This window comes from Erinaceus europaeus, chromosome 13 (assembly GCF_950295315.1).
Source record: "Erinaceus europaeus chromosome 13, mEriEur2.1, whole genome shotgun sequence".
Classification (NCBI taxonomy): Eukaryota; Metazoa; Chordata; class Mammalia; order Eulipotyphla; family Erinaceidae; genus Erinaceus; species Erinaceus europaeus.
The window spans coordinates 100612460-100629983 of record NC_080174.1 but is presented as its reverse complement, the minus strand read 5'-3'; positions in this window follow the sequence as shown (position 1 = coordinate 100629983).

Here is a 17524-nt window from a genome sequence, read left to right as displayed (position 1 = left end):
GAATAGCTTAGTACTTCCTTGAGTTGAGAAACATTTGGATGTTTGATTTATTATTTGTCGATTGTGGGATTCCTGCCCCCCTCAACCCCAAAGTGCAGACTGACTTAAAGATTAGAGTCAGTTTTCCCCACTACAGGTAGGGAGTGAGGGTTCAAACCTGGGTTCTTGTACTTGGTAAGGTGTGTGCCCAACCAGCTGAACCACCTCCTAGCCCACTTTCCTTTTTTTTAATTTCTTCTTTCACATAATTTGAGCATCTGTATCATGTCAGGGTAGGCCTTGAATCTACAGCACTGATGACATTTTACTGCTTCTTCATACACCAGGCAATGCTTCTCCTCAAGTGGGGGAGAGTGTGGGTTTTTTTTTTTTCTTTCAAACCATTTGATTAGATAGTTAACATTTTAAATGACAAATTACTCACTCAACTGGGAGTTACCTGTGTGTATATCTGGAGACTAGAGAGCAAGCAGGAAGAAATCCATATATGCTTGTCAACACTCTTCTGAACATGCACTGAAAACACAAGGATTCACTCAAATCTACAGTGTCGACTCTGAACCATAGTCACACCCAGGGGTCAAGTAGCTTTGATTCTGGACACAGGGATCTCTCTCAGGGGAAACGGAGCTGCTGGGAAATGTGTTGTACCACTGCTCACTGCAAAGGCTTATTGTGACCCTGACTTCTTTCTCTCCCAGAACTCTGAGGAAGATGATCAGGGGCCTGTATGTTCCAGGAGGGAAGAAACCACAGAGCCACCTGCAGGTGAGTGTCAGGGCAATCTAAGAAGAGGCTGACTAGAGTGAGACATAAATGGTAAAGAGTTTCCAGCTTCACTTCAACTGAGGACACACTGATCTGGGTACTCCTCAGAGATGGCAGGGCTCTGTGATGATGGAGACAGAAGTGTGTTGTATGCTTTACATTGATTTGTTCTAGCTCTCCCCCTGCCAAGAAAATTGGTTCAGTCCTTCTAGTTTCACGGGCCCGCTTGTCCCCGCCCCAAGGAACCCCGAGAGGGTTCCATAGTTCCAGAGTTGCAGAGTTCGAGAGTGCTTGGTGCTGCCGCGGGGGAAAGAGGCAACAGAGTTCTGTTTGGTGATTAGCTTGGTTTAGTTTATAAATCGTTGTTTCTGAATAAAGAAATACAGCTTCACTGCCCAGCCGTATGTCTCTGGTCATCTCTGTTACCCGCCCTTGAAGCTAGCCCAGCCAGCTGGAGCCTCCGAATTTTAACAACAAATGGTGCCCATGTGGACCTGACCTGCGCATCTCTCAGATAAGTGAAGACAATTTGGCTACCTATGTACTATGTCCTTCTCTTCTGCTTGTGAAGAGATCTCCAAAGGCCTCTGCTCTTTCTTCACGAGACTGTTTTGCTGTTTCTGGAACATTTATGTTTGGACCACTCTGTGGTTTCCACGCACTCGGGCACACTCAAAACAGCCAGATGAGTCGGGAAGAGTCAGCGGGCAAGAGGCGAGGCAAGGAGCTGCCTTTTCCACCTGGTGGAACAGCCAGCCAGCCGGCTGCGCCCAGACAACCTCGCGCACCGCGCCCGCAGCCCCACAGCCCTGCAGCCCACAGGAGGCCAACACCAACATGCAGGAGCCCGATGCCAACACACTAGAGCTTGATGCCAACATATAGGAGCCTGATGCCAACACGCAGGAGCCTGAGGTCAGCCCACAGGAGCCAGCTCTCCACTGTGTGGTGCAGGGCACTGGACATGTGCTCCCTCCATGCTGTTCTTCCACTGCGAACAGGGCAGCAGACATGGCAGGGCCATGGGGCAGGGCCGTGGCAGCCTATCATGGCCGCCACCCCTGGGCACCTCGGCCCGTGCCTTCTACAAGGCTGGCCTGCCCGCCCTTGTGCTATGAATTCTGGAATGATCCCAGACCTCCCAGACGCCCGGACTCCCTGCCGAAACTGGACTGAGATCTCCAGCTGCTGGTCTGGTCTGAAGACAGACAAGCTGGAGTACACAGAGATTTGTACAGAGATCTCAACCTGCAATTCCTAGAAGTGAAGCTGCCCAAGAGACCACCACTGGACAATGCACCCCCCCAACAACTAAGACAGTACATATCTAAATTCGTGTTTGAAATGACATGTCTTTGTAACAAAGGTTTCTCTCCTTGTGCATTAATGACCATGTTTATGTGTATGTTTAAAGTTTGGTAAACAGTAACTTTAAGGCTAAATTCTTACTAGTCAAAGTTAAATGAAAAATGTTTTCAACGTAATTCTCATAAAGATAAAATTAACTTATATTTAAAGTCTGAGGTAAAAATTAGTTAACAATCAATATATTTTAACTAAGTTGGTCTAAAGACCTACGCACACCTAGGGTGTGTCTCCATCTTGAATGGGTATAACAAAAGTTTAAATAGACTTGTTGATATGTAAAACTCTCGATTACCTTCTCTATTAGAAATGGTAGATTACACAATGGCTATGCTAATTATTATCATGCCTGAGGTTTCCTTTCCTGTGCACACATAGGGTGTGTCTCCATCTTGAATAGGTGTAACAAAAGGTTAAAAAGATGTTGTTGATATGTAAAAGTCTCAAATTCCTTCTCTATTAGAAATTTTAGATTGTGCTGTGGATATGCTAATAACAAGTTTTGTTTCATAGTAAGTAAATTGCAGCCAGCTGCCTTTGGGACTCTAGGCCGTTCCCCGCCCCCATACAAATGCCCATCGATACATGTACACCCCCCAGAGGCAAGAAATGTTTTTTAAGCTGATAAAGTTTTGCCCACAGAGGCAAAAAAAATGGCCCCCTCAGGCCTTCCCTTGGCAACACACTGGTTCTTGTTACTTGCTTACATGTTTCTCCATGTTTGTGCCAGTTTCTTTTAAAAAAATGCCTGTATGATATAGGTTTCTGTTCATCCCACACCCTTGATACTGTGGTCATTTAGTTAAAAAGAAAAGGGGGAATTGTTGTATGCTTTACATTGGTTTGTTCTAGCTCTCCCCCTGCCAAGAAAATTGGTTCAGTCCTTCTAGTTTCACGGGCCCACTTGTCCCCACCCCAAGGAACCCCAAGAGGGTTCCATAGTTCCAGAGTTGCAGAGTTCGAGAGTGCTTGGCGCTGCCGCGGGGGAAAGAGGCAACAGAGTTCTGTTTGGTTATTAGCTTGGTTTAGTTTATAAATCGTTGTTTCTGAATAAAGAAATACAGCTTCCCTGCCCAGCCGTATGTCTCTGGTCATCTCTGTTACCCGCCCGTGAAGCTAGCCCGGCCAGCTGGAGCCTCCAAATTTTAACAACAGAAGTGGAGTCTTGTGGTCTCTGGGGCAGCAGCTCAGTGGGTGGCAGCTCACCCATTTCCTGTCCACAATCTTGTTGATGCCCCACAGGGAGAACAGTCAACATGCAGATGCAAGCTGATGAATGGTCCGGATCAGGCCAACCTCACCTTGAGCTTTGCCCACATGGTGCCCACGGTCCTCCCTCTGGGCCTCAGGATGGAGCCTCTGTGTCTGTGGGGGCATCACTGCAGTCACGCAGGAAGACCCTGCGGAAAGCAGGTGCCCAGGCACAGAATGTGCTGAGTCAGTGGGAGCAGGCTTCCCAGGTTCCCTTGCTTAGAATGCAGACATCCCTTGTACTTGGTGCAATGGAGCATTCATATGCTGTGATGTCTGGGGTGACATTGTACTGGGTTTGCCTTTCTTTAAGTAGAGGAGGGAGACAGATCACAAATAACAACAAGGTGCTGGGTGGTGGTGTATAGGGCTGGGTGCACATACTAGCTCCCAACCTGAGTGCACAGCCCTAGCTCCCAAACTGCTTGGGGACAGTTTCTACTGATGAAACATGTCTGCTGGTGTCTATCTTTCTCTCTTCTCTCTTTCCCCCTCCAATTTCTCTCAATCTAATAAAACAGAAGAGAAAAACAAATGGAAAATGACTGACAGGACCAGTCAATTCATGGTGCCATTAACCAGTTCCACTGAATGTCAGACTAGGAGAGAGAGAGAGAGAGAGAGAGAGAGAGAGAGAAGGAGGAGGAGGAGGAGGAGGAGAGGGAGAGGGAGAGGGAGAGGGAGAGGGGAGAGGGAGAGGGAAAGGCAACAAAACAGCACTGACCCTTATTTCCATTATCTGGTAAGGGCTGAGTTGAACCTGGATCTGGCACAGGAAAAGCAGGGGACTGTGCAGTGTCAAGGCTCTTCTGCTGGGCCCATAAAGTCACTTCTGCTAGGATACTGTCTGAGAACACTCCTGCTCATTCAAACATAACACCATTGAGATCTTTGCTATTGGATTGTTTATATTAAAAGTGGTTTTATGGAGATAACATTGTAGTTGTGCAGAGACACACAAACACAAACACACACACTCACTTATGTTCCTGGAAATAGTGTGTCTCTGAAAGCACCCATGTAAATATCTTGCTGTGATATTTACTCTGTTTAGAATTATATAATTATATGACTACTGTGTGAAATGGGGCAAGGCTTCTGACAATTCTATTATTTTCAGTAAAAGCCTGGAAGTCTATAGTCATCTCAATAGAAAACTATTTTAATAATCAAGAGAGGGTGGTGCAACATGCTTAGGGAGTCAGTCATGCTGTCAGCTGGTCAATTATGACGCTGACCTTTGGCTGCTGACATCACAGCCCAGTGACCTTGGCTACAGCAGAATCTCCAGTCTTGGTGACTGAGCTGACAGTGAAAGCAGTGCTGTGTCCAGCTCTCTCTTGAGCATCAAGGAGTGAATATTAGAGGATGTCTGCGTCTACCAGAAAGTCTTCGAGGCTTTCAGCATGTCTGGGCTGTCTGTCCTGCATCAGGTAGAGTCTGTTCACATGCCCTGTGTGACCGGCAGAGCAGGAGGAGGGCAGTCCCAGGACGTGCTCTGTATGATGCCCACTGACAGAATCCTCACCTTCAGCCCTGGTCTCATGAACGGTTACTTGTGCTCATGAGATTCCCTCCTGCTGATGCCAGAGAGCAGACTTGAACTGCTAGGATCAGAGTCCTGTGGGCTTACTCAGGGCACAGCCACGAAGAATTTAGTACTTCCTTGAGTTGAAAAACATTTGGATGTTTGATTTATTATTTGCTGATTGTGGAATTCCTGCCCCCCTCAGCCCCAAAGTGAAGACTGACTTAAAGATTAGAGTCAGTTTTCAATAATTCTGTTATCTTAAGTGTGTATGTTAATGTGAGACCACAATTGAATGACCTCTTCACACTCTTGGATGCAAATGCAATCTGACCTTTATAGATCCCACATGGGTCTGTTATTTTTATGACAGAGGAAGAGAGAAAAAGAGAAAAGAAAAGAAGAGAAGAGGAAAGAAAAGGGGGGTAGGAATGGGTAGGGAGTGAAGCAGAGTCACAGAGGCAAAAACTACACATGATACTTGGGGTTGATGATTTCCTGACAATACTCTAGGCACTGTGCTGCCTTTAGGCCTTGGCCCTGAGCTGGTTCTTTGAAATATTACTCATCCTCTCTCTGACCTCTTAGCATCCCCTTATATATTTTGATTTTTATATTGTGGGCCAGTGTTAAATCAATACAGTGCAGTTTGTTGTCACAGGGTAAGATTTCTCATCTCCCTGTGAGAGGTGTCTGCAGAACACTTTCACCCCCCATTCAGCTCCCTCCCCAGCACCAAGCACCAGGACCCCAACCCTCATTCCCCCTCACTCCCTCTTAGAGTCTCCTTTTCCCCAGGTCCGGAGACTCTGCTGCTTCCTTGTCCCCTGACACTAAAGTGACAGCCCCTGTGCCCTGTCCTTCAAGCTGCCCTCCATCTCCACTGGCCCTGAGTGACCTCAAATATCATAGGAGTTCTGTGTAGCTCAGGACTCTTGAATCGGGGTGCTGAGTCCTTCTGAGGGACTAAGACTCTTCTGTGAGACTCATGCTGTGAGTGCTGGTATCAGCATGAGCCCCTGTGTCCTGCCTGCCCAGTGACACACTGCCCTGTGTCTTCTGTGTTGCAGGTCTTCTGTGGAAGAGAGCAGCCCGCAAGAGGAGAACATCCCAGTGGTGCCTCGTGGAGGCATCCTGCTCTTCGGCCCTGCCAAATTCCAGAAGGGTCGGAGGTGGCAGAAAAGACAAATGTTCGTATATTCCAACGTGCTGCTCATCTCCAACACAAAGTGCGTACCTGCTCCCCCTCCTCCTGACTCCACAGCTGCCTCTTCTCTGCTGCCCTGAGGACAGAAGAGGTGGCTTTTCTGCAAGGTTTCTGTCCAGCACTGGGCAGGCAGCAGAGGGGAAGCAGGGAGACTGGGCAGGGCCTGAGTCCTAGGGAAGAGCACCCAGGGTGGAGAGGCTGAAGAAGAGATGCAGAGACACAGGCCAGCGGGGTCCCAGCCTGGAAGACCCTCCCCAGCCTGCTCTTCCTTTATGTGTCTGCCCTTCCAGCTCGACCCGAGGGAGACAGGACAACCCACAGCCAGAACCTGCTTCCTACAACTCACAGACACTCACACTAAATTTCTGCAAAGTGTTTGCATTCACAGACTGCACATGGTGACAGGGACCAGGGACTGAGGGAATGAGTGATTTATTAACTGAATTTATTCTGTGTGACACGAGGCAATGAATTCAGTGAGTGGACTACACTGTTGAGCAAAGTCTTCCTCAATTTTTTTTTAAACAGAGCACTGATCTGCTCTGGCTGATGTGGTGTGGGGGATTGAACCTGGGACTTTGGAGCTTCAGGCATGAGAGTATCTTTGCATAACCATTACAGTGTCTACAGACCACCCTCAAATTTCTTTTAACGTACCTGAGAGACAGAGAAGGAGATGGGGAAGGGAATAGAGAGGAGAGACACCCAGTGACAGCTCCCACCATGCAGTTCCATTTGCTCATGTCCATGGTCCTTCTCACGGTACTTGTGAGCCTCTGCCGGTTTTATGGTGGACACAGTATATAAGCAGCTGTTTAGGTTTTGCAAACTCTAAGTGAAATATTATGAATAGAACTCTAAGAAAGCAAGTTTTAAATAACTTGAATTTTTTTTTGAGTGGTTAAATTTTATTCTTTTTTTTAAATTTATATTTTATTTAAGAAAGAATAAATTAACAAAACCATAGGGGAGGAGGGGTACAACTCCACATAATTCCCACCACCCAATCTCCATATCCTATCCCCTCCCCTGATAGCTTTCCCATTCTCTATCACTCTGGGAGCATGGACCCAGGGTTGTTGTGGGTTGCAGAAGGTGGAAGGTCTGGCTTCTGTAAATGCTTCCCTGCTGAACATGGACGTTGACTGGTTGATCCATATTCCCAGTCTGCCTCTCTCTTTCCCTACTAGGGTGGGTCTCTGGGGAAGGGGAGCTCCAGGACACATTGGTGGGGTCTTCAGGGAACAACTTGACTTTTTATCTTTTAAAATAATTTTATTTGAGGTTTATGGTTTGGTACAGTTCTTGACACAAAGGTAATTTTTTCATTGCACCTTAATAGGTGTCTGAAAACACTCTCTTCATCGACTTAGGTCCTTTCTCTTCATGCTCCAGGACTCCACAATCACCCCACCCCCAACCTAGCCCTCTCCCTACCCTTACCTTCCCTAGAGTCCTTCCCTTTGGTTCAATATACCAAACGAGTCAATGTTTTGTTACGTGTTTCTCCTTTCTGTTGTTGAACCTTATGTTCTGCCTACAAGTGAGATCATCTCTACTCATCCTTCCCCTTTTGGATTATCTCACATGATTCCTTTACATTTCTAGGCTGCACTCATTTCAGGACCAGTCTTCCTCCAGTGACCCAGCCTCCCTTCAGAGAGTGGGGCAGTCTCTACCACTGCTGTTCCCTTTTGAGGGCAAGGTTCAATCTCCACTCCTCATTTGCAGAGGGGAAGCTTCATAAGCAGTTAGGAGGGCTATAGATTTTTTTTCTTTTTTTTATATTTATTTATTTTCCCTTTTGTTGCCCTTGTTTTTTTATTGTTGTTGTAGTTATTGTTGTCGTCGTTGTAGGATAAGAGACAAAGAAATGGAGAGAGGAGGTGAAGACAGAGAAGGGGAGAGAAAGGTAGACACCTGTAGAACTCCTTCACTGTCTGTGAAGTGACTCCCCTGCAGGTGGGGAGCCAGGACCTCAAACCAGGATCCTTAATGCCAGGGTTTATGGTGTTGCTCCTGATGGAGGTGACCAGTGATAGTGCAGGGAGGTCTCTGTCAGCGGTCAAGGCCCATCTTGTCTATGTGGGAATCCCACTATTCCCCCACTTGGGCCCCAGATGATGGGGTGGCCTGGTGGTGACCAAAAGAGCCATTGAAGTCCGCTGGTCTCTTGCCCTTATTCAGCTTTTGTTGTCCTTACTTTGTCTGACAAGTTTAGCCTTAGTGTGATTGAGGAAGTGAAATAGGAAGTGGGTGAAGAGGTATTTAGGTCTAAGTATAAACTATTTGATTAAATAGATTATGGTGTCTTTTTTTTTCTTTCTACTTGCTTGCTGCACTTATTGACTCATTATAAATGTGTGCACTTTTTATTTGAGCTATATATTTTTCCTGTAACTTATAAAAATGTATGAAAAGCCCTTAGAAAGTAAGATTGGGTGGCTGGCTGGTGGCACACCTGGTTCAGTGAGCATACATATTACCATGCCCAAGGTTCCAGGTTCAATCTCCACTCCTCATTTGCAGAGGGGAAGCTTCATAAGCAGTTAGGAGGGCTATAGATTTTTTTCTTTTTTTTATATTTATTTATTTTCCCTTTTGTTGCCCTTGTTTTTTTATTGTTGTTGTAGTTATTGTTGTCGTCGTTGTAGGATAAGAGACAAAGAAATGGAGAGAGGAGGTGAAGACAGAGAAGGGGAGAGAAAGGTAGACACCTGTAGAACTCCTTCACTGTCTGTGAAGTGACTCCCCTGCAGGTGGGGAGCCAGGACCTCAAACCAGGATCCTTAATGCCAGTCCTTGCACTTTGTGCCACATGCACTTAACATGCTGCAACACCCTAGGGCTAAAGATTTCATTCCTCTTTTCAACTCAGTCTCCCACCCTCTCAATTTCTCTCGGTCCTCTCAAAAACAAACACACAGAAACAGGGGAATGATCAGTAAGAACAGTGGATTCATCAGGCTGCCACTGTGATAACCCCAGTGGCAATTAAAACAAAGTGACATAGAAAATACATCTTACTTCATTCATTCTCATAGAAAATGTATTTAACGGAACTTATAATGCATGACTTATTTCATGAGTATCCTCAAGCACTTTCAGGGTGACAATAATTACCTAATAAGTTAATTACAATTTTATATGATTAATAAGGGAAATATGATCATGGATCATTATGATTAACAAAGAAGACACTACATGGAAAGATTCTAACTGAGTGAAAGGTTCTCTTAGCGAGCTCATAAATATAGGGGGGTATCTAATTGTTCTACAATGTTCAGGAAAATGGCTGCTTTCCTCCCACTGGTCAGGAGTGTTCAGGGACATCCTGGGCCGGGCTTCAGTCAGCACACAGCTCTCAGGCCCCAGCCCTCCCTCTGCTGTGCTCTCAAGGCTCAGCTCAGAGGGGAAGGAGCCACAGAAACACACCCACCATCTCCCCAGGAGAAACCCAGCTGCTCCCAGAATGCTGTTGATGCAAGCTAACTGCAGTGTGCTCAGTTCCCTCTCCAGGTTCAAGGGTCACTTCAGAATCAAGTACACTGTGCCCCTGCTGGACATGTGGGTTATATGCAACTTGAAGAAAGCCAAGAAATTCACAAGAGTCCGCCTATCGCTGGTCTTGGGCTGGGCTGAACACCGATTCGTTGTCTCTTTTCAGTAAGACTGCAGCCCGGCCCTGTCTCCTCATGATTCTCAGGGGGGAACACAGCTCCATCTGGGGATCTATTAGCCAAACGTGCTCTGACCCCCTCAAAAACATCTGTGTGCTCTCAACTGTCCCCTAGTGGCTCTGATTCAGGCAAACACATGCAACTGCTAAGCCCTCTGCAGATAGGGACTAGGGGCTTGGACCTGGGTCCTTGTGCTTGGTAAAATGTGCAGGTAACCACCAGCATAACTGCCTTACCCCCCAACCCAATTAGCCTCCATCTAGATAACTTCCTTGCCAACCCAGCAAACTGTCTGTCAAAGAGCAGGGCTCCCTCACACCCAGTGACCAGGACAGTCCTCCTGACTCACACAGTCCCACCAATAATGACCGACATTGATGTCTACACTGACCAGCACTCATAATATGTTTGTGTGAATTTTATGCATTCTAACTGGATTTCCCCTCTTCCTTTGCATTTCAGATCAGTTGAGAGGATGGAGCAATGGTTTAAAGAGCTTTGTAGGTATGTCATTAGTTTACATATTTCAAATCATTTCTTAAGAATATTTTATTTTATTAATGGGAAAGGAGGAGAGAGAGAGAGAAAGAGAAAGAACCAGATATCATTCTGGTACATGTGCTTCTGGGGATTGAACTCAGGACCTCATGCTTGAGAGCCCAGTACTTTATCCATTGTGCCACTTCCCAGGCCATGGTATTTCAAATCTTTAAGTTCTCAGAATGCAGAGTCCTAGCAGTCAGTGCCGCTCCCTCTCGTCCCCCTTCTTTCCATGCTGTGATGGGAGCTAACATCACCCAAGACTATGTATTAAACTTCACTGACTTAAGGGCAGTTTTCTTCACTGGGTGGTTCTCAAAGCAAATGCATCTGCCAGCCCTACAGGCCAGGGAGGGTCTGGCCTGGACTCCCGGCAGGAAAGCTGTGAGGACAGGATCTGCAGCCCTAGTCTCAGAGGCCTGACAACATAGCTTTCATTCTTTTTCTGGTATCTGTCCATTCTCCAAAAATACATTTGCATACTGTTTCTCTCATTAGATCTTGCATATATCTTTAAAAAGTTGATTATCTTGAAAAAGTAGTGGAAAATACTGAAGTAACCAGCTAAAACTTAAGTTGATTAGAAAACAACCTAACAGGTATTCTTTTGTTTTGGGTCACTGTGGACTTGATTAGCAACATTTACAGTGAGAACATGGACTATGAAGATGCCATCCTGGAGTATGCAGAGGACAACATCAGTGTAAGTGTGTCTAAGACTAGAACGTACATTCCAAGCTCCTGCCTTGGACAGAAAGAGGTCTACAGTTGAGGGAAGAATCCAGAATGTACCAGACAGGAAAGTGTATTTTCCTGCAGACACACAGGTCTGTGTATACACAGAAAAGGAAGCTGGGACTATATGCAACAATAATTAATTTGACTTAAACATGGAGAGACCATGGCACCTGAAATGTCACAATTTTTTCCAGAAGTCTTCTTGTGTCAATCCTTGATGGCTCTTGTACTGAACTGTTTTCAGGAGACAGCTTTTCTATTCACATGGATTTTTTCCCCAATTGACTGTTGTGTATACAGAGTGGTCTGTGTCGTTTTCAGTGGATTATTTACCCCTGGACAGGGTGAAACTTTTAAGTGAAGAGAAAATATTGACCCCAGTTTTCCTTATTCAACTGGAAAAAAGCAAGAAAGGGTGTGGGGGGAGACACTGGTGTACCTGGTAGAGTGCACATGTCACCATGCAAGAGGACCTGAGTTCAAGTCCCTGGGTCCTACTTGCAGCAAGGGAGACTTGAGAGCAAGCAGGAAGAAATCTACATATCCTTGTCAATAAACTTCTGAAAATGCACTGAAAACCCAAGGATTCACTCAAATCTACAGTGTAGACTCTAAACCAGTCACCCCACCACCCCCCCCGGGGGTCAAGTAGCTTTGCTACTGACACAGGGCTCTCTCTGGGGAAACAGAGCTGCTGGGAAATGTGCTCTACCACTGCTCACTGCAATGATTATTGTGACCCTGACTTCTTTCTCTTCCAGGACTCTGAGAAAGATGATCAGGGACCTGTGAGTTCCAGGATGGAGGAAACCACAGAGCCACCTTCCGGTGAGTGTCAGAGCAATCTGAGAAGCTTATTGGAGTGAGATATTAACTGCAAAGACTCAGAGTAAATAAATGGTTTCCAGCTTCGCTTCAATACCATCTGACAGGGAAAAGCGCAGGCAACAGGCCTCCGTGCATTCAGTAGACAGTGATCAGCTCACTGCTCTGTAACAGGCTCTAGGGATAGTCCTTGCTTCTCTACTTCTTTCTCTGTGGCAGATTGGGCTGCTCTGTAGAGCTCTTCCTCATGAGGAATTCATGGCATTCCAGGCACAGGAATGTATAAGAGCATCTTCCTCTTTATTTTGTCAACTCTTTTCTTGGGCACATGGGAGGGCAGGGTCTCCTGACAGATTCAGGGACACAGAGACACAGCCTTCTTAGCACAGAAGGTCCAGGAGAAGGCCCATGTGTCATATTCTATATGAGGTGAGTCTCTTCATGGTCATGGTCAGCCTGGACCTAGACTGAGGTTTCTCTCCATCTAGATGGCAAACATCTGCAGGAGCATGAAGTGGGCCAAATGCCAGCCACTGAGGAGCTTCCACGAGAAGCCGATGACTCCCCCAGCCTGGCATGTGGAGACCATCTGAGGAGAGGGGACCCCCTGGGTTCCTGTAAATGTCTCCTACCAGGTCAGATCTTCCTTCCTGAAACAAACTCATGACCCTGAAAACCAGTTCCATGGGGGACAAAGGACTGGAAGGAACCCAGTAGCCCCCAGAAACCATACACTTCTCCAAGAAAAACACAGCTCCCTTGCTAAGCTGTGGTCACATTCTGGGATCACAATGCGCTCATCATGGCACCTCAGCCTGAATCTATGCTTGGATTTCTCTCCACACAGACTGTGACTATCACCATGAAAATGGAATGGCACCACCGCCTGTGACTGAGGACCTGTCACAGGAACAGGAAGACTCCAGCTCAGCTTCCAGCTGCCAGGAGTCCTTCCTTTTGGAGCAGCTACTAGAGGACACCCCAGGTCAGCTCCTCCTCAAGCCCAGTTCCCCAGGTCAGGTCAGCAGGGGAGAGGGGAACTGCACCCTTTGTTGCAAGTGCCACCTCTCTGGCCATCTATCCCCTCCTGAAAACAAGCTCAGGACACTGAAAACCAAACTCCCTGGGGAAATGGGATCAGAATATACACCAGAATTAACAATGACCCAGCATGATAACTTCCAGTGCCAAGTTTACAGAAACCTCTTAAGTTCTTAAGTTCTCAATTAAAAAGGCAACTCCAGTCCCACACCTTCAAATTCAGTAAAAATTAGGGACTCCTGGTCTCCTGTCTCCACTCCGAATTAAACATTTTCCTGCTGATATGTGGGAATTGTCTCCTAGATTTAAGCCTGGGTTTGCTCTCCCCATCAGTCCCTCTGCAATGGTGTCAGTGAGGTAGTGGACCCTCAGCCCCTTGGTTCTCCAAGTCCTTCATCCTCTCACTGCCTCTGCTCTGCTCTCTGGGGTGCCTCCTTTGTCCATTGCTAAACCCACTGCTATGTTCACAGGTATCTGTGCTGGAGGTGACTCTATCTGGACCCTGGTCAGCTCTGTTGGCAGAGGCCACCAGAAGAGCATCTTGGTGGCTGTGGGACAGAGGAGTGACACTGTCACTGCCGTGCAATATGTGGAAAGCATCTGGTAGAGCTCCGTGTCCACCCGTCTGCACGGGGCCCTCTCATGGCTGCCTCTGCTGGACCTCACCGCCTCTGAGCTCAGGGTTGACTATCTGATGGGCTATGGGGACAGGGCCACCCACAAGGTGTCACTCTACAACTATGCCCTGGGCAACCCCATCATCCCCGTGAACCTGGCAGTGGAGGATATCAGGGACTGTGTCCATCTGGTCCACCAGAAGGAGGAGGCCACCCGCACTCAGTTCTCCTGCTTCATGGCCGTGCTGTGCACCCACAACCATACAGGGATTAACAAGGAGGAGAGGGAGGAGTGTGACCCTCCATCCTGGTCCTTGTTCTGCTAGAGGTAGGCGCCTTCTTCCTCACTGATGCCAGCTGTACAAAGGCGACCAGGCTCCTGGACACTGCTCATCTACACCATGAGTCTGGGTGAGCCTATGCCATGTGAGATTAGTCTAGCAACCAGTCTGTGTGCGACACATGGTGTTCTGGTTGTTTAAAACAGGACAAGAGAATCACATCCCAACAATGGCAGGACTTCATTCTTCTGGCAGCACAGTCTTGATGGAGGCTGCAGATTTTTGCTGTATTGATTTGAGAGGAAAGGTTTCTACTATGTGCTGACTAGGTTTTAATATATTTCACTCCTGATAATGATTCAATTTACCTAATGGCTAGAGACAAATTAAAATGAGAGGGAGAGACAGAGGGGAGAGAAGGAAAGATGCCTACAGATCTGCTTTCCAGCTCCTGAAGCTTTCCCTTTTTGTAGGTGGGCACAGGGGCAAGAACCCAGGTCCTTGCTCACTGTGGCATTTGTGCTCACCAGGTGGGTAATACTCAGCCCCTTCATGCATTTATCTCCTTGGAAAAATTCTCTCCTGGGATAATTCATTTCTTCAGGAATCAAGAAGAAGCTAGTGTCTGAGAATGTGACTTGACTGAGACAGCTCTCTGTGTTTCATTTCAGGCATGACAATAAGACAGCCTACTAATTCCAAGCTGGGAGAGTGACACCTACAGAAAGGCACAGTGATGGACCATCTCCGACCTCTCTGAGCGGGGTCCAGGCAGCACCCTGTCTACACCCTGCTCAGCTGCTAAGGAGCTCAGGGCTCCTCTCAGCACCTTGCTGGGGGCTCCCCTGGCAGGTCTGCAATCAGTGAGGCCTCCTGCGTGTCTGCTGAAATGCCTACAACCAGCCTTCCCCTTCTGAGAACTGACCCTTTCTTTTTCCTATTAGTTTATGATATACAATTGAGAACAATTATATGCTAATACTTTGCAGGATTTTGCATTGTTCCTCAGTCCTGCCATCCATGTGTAAACTTTCTGGTGGAAGACTTGAAGCCCTTTGACTAAGACTTTTAAACTTCTTGTCTAGTGGGGTCACAATGGAAAATGTCAGCATTCCATATCCAGATTATTTCATTTGAGTCTTCTTCCTTAATCCCTTGCTCCCTGGTCTTTTCACAGAAATTTCTTGCTTATTATTCCTTTCATGGTATATATGTAGTTATATATTCTTTTACTGTATTTTCTTGCTTATTGCTATAATAAAGATCACTTCCTGACTCTGTGCCTTAGATGACCCCTCTCTTTGCTCGGGGCTCAGATCAGCCCTTGGTGGGCTCCTCAGGGCAGCTCTACATCAGCTGAGGTCATGTGTGTCTGCAGGCAGCTAACAGCTCCACTGGAGCTACTATGTGTGTCTTGCCTGTTCCCCAGGCCTCCACAGGGTGGCACCTAGCTTCCTCAGTGCTGGAAGAGGCAAACGCTAGAAGAAGAAGTGCTGGAAGAAGGGCTCCCCACAGCCAGACAGGCACTGAGGTCTCTCCCTGAGTCCCACCTGTCAATGTCCCAGGGGCCAGAGCAAGTACATGGCTGAATACAGTAGCAGATACTAGAGATGGTGCACTTCTGATTTCTGGAAGGCTGTTACTGTCATCAGCACACTTCACAGCAAAGCTCAAGGTGAAGCCTCTCCCACACTAGTCCCTCAGCTACTAGCCTTTTACTCCTTAGCCAGCACTTCCCAGACAGAGGCCAAGTGTGGGGACAATAGTTCATGGAATAGTCACTCATTCTGCTGACATTGGCCCCTGTGCACCACATGCAGGTCAGAAGGTCACAGGTCAAACTGGCATCCTGGGAAAATGAAGGGCACTTTTCTAATTGTCCTTTCTCTAATCTCATCATCTCCTGCTTCCCTCTCAATTTCTGTCTCTACCCAGGAAATAGATAAGTAAACAGAATATTAAAAAGAAACATTTCCCCCAAAGAAGACATTTAAAATTAAACATGGGGTTCTCTGTGTGTGTCTCTCCATTCTTTCAAAAATAATATTAATAAAAAAAAGAAAATTGAGAAATTTAAACAAATAAATAAAATTTCCTCACACATAAACTCAGCAAAAAATGAAGAGAAAGCATGCTTTTCAGGAATTTTTAGACACCTGCACATTGGGAGTACATTGGCCTAGTGAGTACAAAAAGGAAGGGAAAAAAGACTAAATATGAATGTTCTATAGTGTTCAAACAAGAAAGAAATTATCTTCTACCCATCAGAGTTCTTCAGATACTGCTTAAGTAGGCATTAGACAAACGGATTAGAGAAAAATAAAGGATGATTAATAACATGCACACCACCTTCACATATGAGAGTCAGATATGGTGAGGAACTCACCATGTGTTCTTCGACGCCATCTTTAATAGCTTAGTTAACACAGAGGACATTGTGAGGGGGTAACAGAAGGCCAGCTCGTAAGCTTAGCAAGAAGAGACATGGTGAATAAAAGGACATGACTACACATAAAATTCTGCTTTCCTCACTGGTTAACTTTTCCCAAGAAGTTGGCCTTATCTCTAAAGAGGAATCTCCATTATTCTCCTCCCATGAAATTATATTCCCCCAAAGACATAGTTTTGAGGGTGGTAGATTTATTTTTTATTTAAATTCTTTATTTTGTTTTATTTTATTTTTATTTTACCATAGAACTGCTCAACTGTGGCTTACGATGGTATGGCAGATTGAACCTGGAACTTCAGTGCCTTTTTGCCATTTTTCACAGGTGTGTGCCTTTGGATTTTGATGGAGAGTCAGCTTTAAATATGGTCCTGGAGGAGAACTAATTTACCTAAATCTATTTACAAAGAAAGTAGTCAAATAGCGAGTCAAGTGGTAGCACAACGGATTAAGCACAGGTGACACAAAGCTCAAGGACCAGTGTAAGGATCCCAGTTCAAGCCCCTGGCTCCCCACCTGCAGGGGAGTCGCTTCACAGGAGGTGAAGCAGGTCTGCAGGTGTCTATCTTTCTCTCTGCCTCTCTGTCTTCCCCTCCTCTTCCCTCTGTCCTATCCAACAACGATAGCATCAATAACAACAATAATTACAATAACAAAAAAGGCAATAAATTACAATAACAATAACAAAACTTACAATAACAAAAATTACAATAAAAAAGGGCAACAAAAGGGAATAATAAATAAATATTAAAAATAAGGATAATAAAAAAAGAAAGTAGTCAAAGCATTACTTGAGTAATTGGGCTTAGGGATTTACTAATTAACAAAAAGTTGAAAAGAACCCCTGGGCAACAGCTTACCCTCTGGCCTTGAATTGTAGCTATTTCTTCATTAATCATATGAAAAATAATCACCTACACTAGAAGAAATAAATACATCTGTCTTTTCACTGAATCTTCAGGCATTTGGAAGTAAAAGACAAGATAATTTTCTCTTGAAAATTTCATTCTAGACTTGCTACTGGATTTGCTAATGAGCTGAACTTGGATGGAAAACGATGGGAAATTGAAAGCCATAGTAAATATTAAAAATAAATGTTTCAGAGTGGAGCCAGACATGTTCATTCCTACTAGAACCTGGCTTATAAATGACAAGCCATCTTCTGTTTCCCAAGGAGAAGACTGCAAAAGAGACCTTGGTTTTACATTTTTACTAACTTTGCCATATAATTTAATTA